Genomic DNA, 6,185 nt, shown 5'->3' with positions numbered 1-6,185 from the left:
AAATGCTGATAATATTAAGCAGCACAGTGATGAGGCATTTCTCCTGGACCACTAATAGCATGGCTGCTTTCCTGTTGATAAGGGCTATTGTGTTATTTGGGCTAAACCAAATTAATTCCAACTGCTGCAATTTGGCTTCATGTTCTGTTCCTATCTGAGCAATATTTATGTTAGATTTCAGCATATTTTGTTAATGAATGCAAAAAAATGAGTTTTGAGGCATCTTTAAAATGAATAGGTATACAATGCAGTCCAAAGAGGAGTTGTTGTTGTTGTTGTTGTTATTGTTATTGTTATTATTTTATATCCCGCCTCCCCCCCGGAGGCTCGATGCAGGTCACATAAAAACCAATCCCCTAAAACAATAAAAGAACGAGAAAACATAATACAATTAATACAAAAGTTATGACCAGAATAGCAGCAAAATTCAATATAGCTAGCCCAATTCCACACCCCCTAAGAATGGAAAGGGAGGGGGCAGATGACAGACGCTACCGTCACATTTGTGAGGGGGGCTAGATCTTCTTGCTGCCTGGCCTCAACCGAAAGCCTGGCGGAAGAGCTCCGTTTTGCAGGCCCTGCGGAATGATGACAATTCCCGCAGGGCCCACAGCTCTTCTGGGAGCTCATTCCACCAGATTGGGGCCAGGACCGAAAAGGCCGTGGCCCTGGTCGAGGCCAGGCAAGCTTTCTTGGGACCGGGATTGACCAATAGGTTAGCCTCCACAGAGCGTAAGGCCCTGCATAGGGTGATAGGCAGTCCCTCATATACACTGGGCCCAGACCACGGATGGCCTTGAAGGTCAAAACCAAAACCTTGAATCTGATCTGGAAGATAACCGGTAGCCAATGCAGCTGCCTCACCACTGGCTGGATATGTGCCCTCCAAGATGTAGCCGTGAGGACCCTAGCAGCCGCATTTTGGACCTGTTGCAGTTTCCGGATCAAGCCCAAAGGCAGCCAAGTGTAGAGCGAATTACATATATCTAATCTGGAGGTGACCGTCGCATGGATCACTGTGGCCAAGTGTTCAGAGGACAGATAGGGAGCTAGTAGCCGAGCCTGGCGGAGATGGAAAAATGCCTGGCTGGCTACCTTCTTGACCTGAGCCTCGAGTGTTAGTGAGGCATCCATGGTAACTCCCAGGTTTCTGGCCTGAGACGTGATCTTAAGTTGCATCCTGGCCAGAGAGGGCAAGCGCGCTTTCTGGTCTGCTCCCCTACAGCACAACCACAGGACCACCGTCTTAGAGGGGTTGAGTTTCAGGTGACTCTGTTCGAGCCATCCAGCCACTGCTTCCAAACATCTGGTGAATGGTTCCGGGGGACAGTCTGGGCAGCCATCCATGAGGAGAAAGAGCTGTTATCAGCATATTGATGGCAACCCAGCCCATAATTCCATACCAGTTGAGCCAGAGGGCGCATAAAGATGTTGAATAATGTGGGAGAGAGCACCGAGCCCTGTGGGACCCCACAAGGGAGCCGGTAAGACGGCTCGCTAGCAGCTCGTGTTCAACCACGTCAAACGCAGCTGACAGATCTAAAAGAACTAGCACAGCAGAGCCGCCTCGGTCAAGCTGGTGATGGAGGTCATCCAACAAGGAGACCAACACCATCTCAACCCCGTGACCAGGATGGAAGCCAGACTGGTATGGATCGAGCGCCAAAGTATCTTCCAGGATACTTTCCACCATCTTACCCAGGAACGCTAAGTGCGCTACCGGGGGGTAGCTTGCGGGGTCATGCGGGTCCAGAGATGGTTTCTTGAGGAGAGGCCACACCACCGCCTCCCTCAATGCCTCAGGGAACTCCCCTGACTGGAGAGAGCGGTTGACGATGTCCCTGAGCTGATCACCTATTCATCCATCACTCCCCTTAAGGAGCCAAGACGGACAGGGATCGAGGGGGCAAGTGGTCACCCTCATCCTCCCTAGCAACCTGTCCACTTTGGATAGAGAGAGCCACCTGAAGCCATCAAACGTTGCCTCCAGTTCATTAACTGTATTAACCGTGGCAGGAAGGGAGTGGTGGAGTGACAAGACTTTATCCGCAAAGTGGCTCGCAAATGCCTCACAGCTGATGGTCAATTTCCTACTATTTTGGCGCCCTTCTTCCAGGGCAGTAAGAGATCTAACAACCCTAAATAGTCAAGCTGGGCAAGAGCTAGCGGATGCAATTTCCGCGGCAAAGAAGTCACATTTAGCCACTTTCACTGCCATCTCATACGCCCTCATAAGCGTGCGATGAGATGTTCTCGTAGCCTCATCACGAGCCTTCTGCCATACTCACTCTAGTCGTCTCAATTCCCTCTTCTTCTCCCGGAGATCCCTGGTATACCAGGGTGCCCGTTTGAGTTGAGGGCGGAGAGGATGTCTAGGAGCAATTTCGTCTATGGCGGCCAACAGGCGGGACTGCCAGTCCTCCACCATGGCCGCCAGCAAGATGCCGGGAGGTTTCAGGTCCCACAGAGCATTCTGGAAACCAATTGGATCCATAAGTCTCCTTGGGCGTGCAAAAATACGCCCGCCGCCCAACTATTATAATGTCATTAAAGGTAATGGAGTTTGAAGAGTACAACTCTGCTTAGGACTGCATGGCTATTATGCTTAATAGACACTATGGTGCCACATTATTCTCTTTCGTTATCATGAATAATTTCTTAGTGGTCTGATCAGCAAGTCTCCTTGGCATGCATAAATGCCTTGTCTGTTCCATCAACAGCACCAGTCTTCCAAGTACCAGTAGCAGGGCCTCTGTAACATTATTTCTTAAAGATTAGTTTACTCCAGCACAGAAAGTAATACAGGTGGTTTGATCCAGCCAAGATTGTGTCCAACCCATGTTTTAGGAAAACCTCCTACAGGGTTTTCTTACGTTAGTTTATCAACTTACCATAGTGTACAGCTGTTCAGATGGGAGCTCTACAGTCCTCCAGGGAGCAATCTAATTGTAGGATTTCTTATGAAGATCCTTGTACAGGACAATGCGAGGAAGTCATTATAATGATTTGATTTGAGAATTGGCCTGAGAGGCTGGGAGTCTGATCCAGGATCAAAAGACTGCCTGGCTGTAAACCTTTCACCTGCAACTGGGGCTAATAGTCATTACTTTAAGGTCAGACCCAGGTCAGGATTTCTCCTGTCTCTCTAGTCCCCAAACTCAGAAACATCCACCTTATTTTTGATGCCATCTAGAAATAAAAACAAATTATGGCCCTATTACCATCCCTGAAGGAGCCATGTCTAGAGCTGAAGGGCCACCTTAAATGACAAGAACAGTCAGATGCTTCCTTAAGGAAAGGTACGAGGAAGGAAGAGAGAGGAAAAAGAAGTGGCAGGGCCCTTCCCTGTTCTGATGTGATCACCCATATGGACACTTTCCCCCTTTTGTCTGCAGGCTAACTGCCTTCTTGCCTTAGCACCTCTCCTCTCTCTCTCCCCCAAAAGCAAAATAATTCAATTGGTCTTCCTAAATATTCATGACTGATGCTTTGCTGAAACTTTCTTGCCAGCAGAACTCAGCCCTACTTCCCTGCTTAAAGTCTGTCATCACCTCACAGTGAGGCAGAAGGAGGCAAAGGACTAGTATCCATCACAATGTGGTCACCCCAAAGACTATGGGCCATTCCGCACCAGGATCTATGTAGCAAATTGGTTGCAGAATGAAAAAATGCCATTTTAAATAGTGGAATTAGTCGTTATGCATATCTGCCTTTGTAGTGGAATACAGTTGCCTTTCTATCGTTTCCCACAGGTTTCCGGTCTCGGCAAAAATCACTAGCCAGGAAGCGATATTGCCGAGCTTTGTCCCGCCCCTGGCCGTCAATCAAACGAGCAGCCAATGGGCGGCCGTTATCATGCTCCCAAAAAGCCCCTTTCCCTTTAAGGAAGGTTTAAAAAAAAAACACGTTGCAATGAATCTGCGTTGATTCGTTGCAATGGAGAGACCCATCTAGCTAGCAGGTGGTGTTTGAGCTGCCGTTTCATCATTGCCACGCTCTCCCCGAGTGAAAAAAAATACCCCCCCCCGCATGGGCGCGATTTTCGGCCGAAAATAGAGTGAAAAATAAAGGGAAAATAAACCAGCAAACGGGGATGTGTGTTGCTTGGTGCTTGGTGACTTAAAACACCTCTGGGGAGGGACTGCAGCTGGGGAAGCCTCGCTGGGTAAATGAAGGCTCGCCGGTGCGTTGATCTCCGCTCGCTCCAAGAAAAAAAAATGGTGATCGCTTCGCTGGAAGATCAGAGGAGAGAGCCAGGGGGAGGGACTGCAGAAATCGCAACAATGGTAATGCACAGAACTTTCCCGCTAGTGTTGCAGATTGATTGCAAGAGTGTAGCGCTTTCCGGAGGGTGAATCCACTTTTTGGGATTTCCCTGAAAGTGCTACAACGAAGCGCTTTTTGTGGATCGGTTTCAGTAGTGTTGCAGATTTTCAACGACCTTGTGCATAACAGCAAATCAGTAGCGATTTCAATTTGCAACCATTGTGCAATTTTGAACAAGTGCGGAATGTCCCTAAATATTGATTCATCTACAAGAAGATACCAGCAAAATGCATGAACTGGATTTATTGATTTTTGGGGGTTGATGTAAGCATGTCATGTTACGTTTGTGGTGGTCCATTAAGTCCACACCATGTTGCAAGCATCAAATGGCAAATGTTCAGGTGGGAAACAGGTGAAAACCTTAACAAAACTTGAGTCCAGTGGCACCTTTAAGAACAACAAATATTTATTCAAGGCAAGTGCTTTCATGTGCAAGGACACTTCCACAGATAGTAGCATGTGCAAAAAGGATCTAGGAGTCTTAGTAGACCATACAGTGAACATGAGTCAGCAGTATCGTGTCCAGATCACGGGAGTTGATGGTACTGCTTTACTCTGCTCTGGTTCAGCCTCACTTAGAGTACTGTGTTCAGTTTTGGGCACCCCAGTTGAAGAGGATGTAGACGAACTGGAGTGTGTCCAGAGGAGGGCAACAAAGATGGTGAGGGGGTTGGAGACCAAGACATATGAAGAAAGATTGGGGGAGCTTGGTCTGTTTAGTCTGGAGAGGAGACGACTGAGAGGGGATCTGATAACCATCTTCAAGTATTTAAAAGGGTGCCATATGGAGGATGGAGCAGAATTGTTCTCTCCTGCCCCACAGGGGCGGACCAGAACCAATGGAATGAAATTAATGCAAAAGAAATTCCGTCTAAACATCTGGAAGAAGTTCCTGACAGTTAGAGCAGTTTCTCAGTGGAACAGGCTTCCTCGAGAGGTGGTGGGTTCCCCATCTTTGGAAATTTTTAAATAGAGGCTGGATAGCCATCTGATGGAAAGTGGTATGATCTGCATATCTGAGGTTGTTGATATTTCTCCCTGCAATCTTGATCCCAATTTGTGACTCCTCTAATCCTGCCTTTCTCATGATGTGCTCCGCATACAAGTTCAATAGGCAAGGCAACAGTATACAGCCTTGCCAAACTCCTTTCTCAATTTTGAACCAATCAGTGATTCCAATGACCTTTTCCAATCCTGTGGCCATTGTTGAGTTTTCCAAATTTGCTGGCATATTGAGTGTAGCACTTTTACTGCATCATATTCTAAGATTTTGAATAGTTCAACTGGAATGCTGTCACCACCACTAGCTTTATTGTTGCTCAGACTTCCTAAGGCCCATTTGACTTCACATTACAGGATGTCTGGCTCTAAGTCAGTAACTACCCCATTGTGGTTATCAGAGATGTTAAACTCGCTCTTGTATAGTTCTTCTATATAATTTTGCCACCTTTTTAAAATCTCTTCTGCTTCTGTGAGGTCCCTACCATTTTGGTCCCTTATCATACCCATCTTTGCATGAAACGTTCTCTTCATATCTCCAATTTTCTTGAAAAGATCTCTGGTCCTTCCCATTCTATTGTTTTCTTCTATTTGTTTGCACTGTTCATTTAAGAAGGCGTTCTTATCTCTTCCAGCTTTTCTCTGGAATTCTGCATTCAATTGGGTGCATCCTTCTCTTTCTCCCTTGCCTTTCACTTCCCTTCTCTCCTCAGCTATTTGTAAAGCTTCCTCAGACAGCCATTTTGATTTCTTGCATTTATTTTTCTTTGGGATGTTTTTAGTTGCTACCTCTTGTACAGTGTTGCGAACCTCCGTCCATAGTTCTTCAGGCACTCTGTCTATCAGATCTAATTCCTTAA

Source organism: Paroedura picta, chromosome 3 (assembly GCF_049243985.1).
Source record: "Paroedura picta isolate Pp20150507F chromosome 3, Ppicta_v3.0, whole genome shotgun sequence".
In the NCBI taxonomy this organism is placed as follows: domain Eukaryota; kingdom Metazoa; phylum Chordata; class Lepidosauria; order Squamata; family Gekkonidae; genus Paroedura; species Paroedura picta.
Note: the sequence above shows the minus strand (reverse complement) of the source record.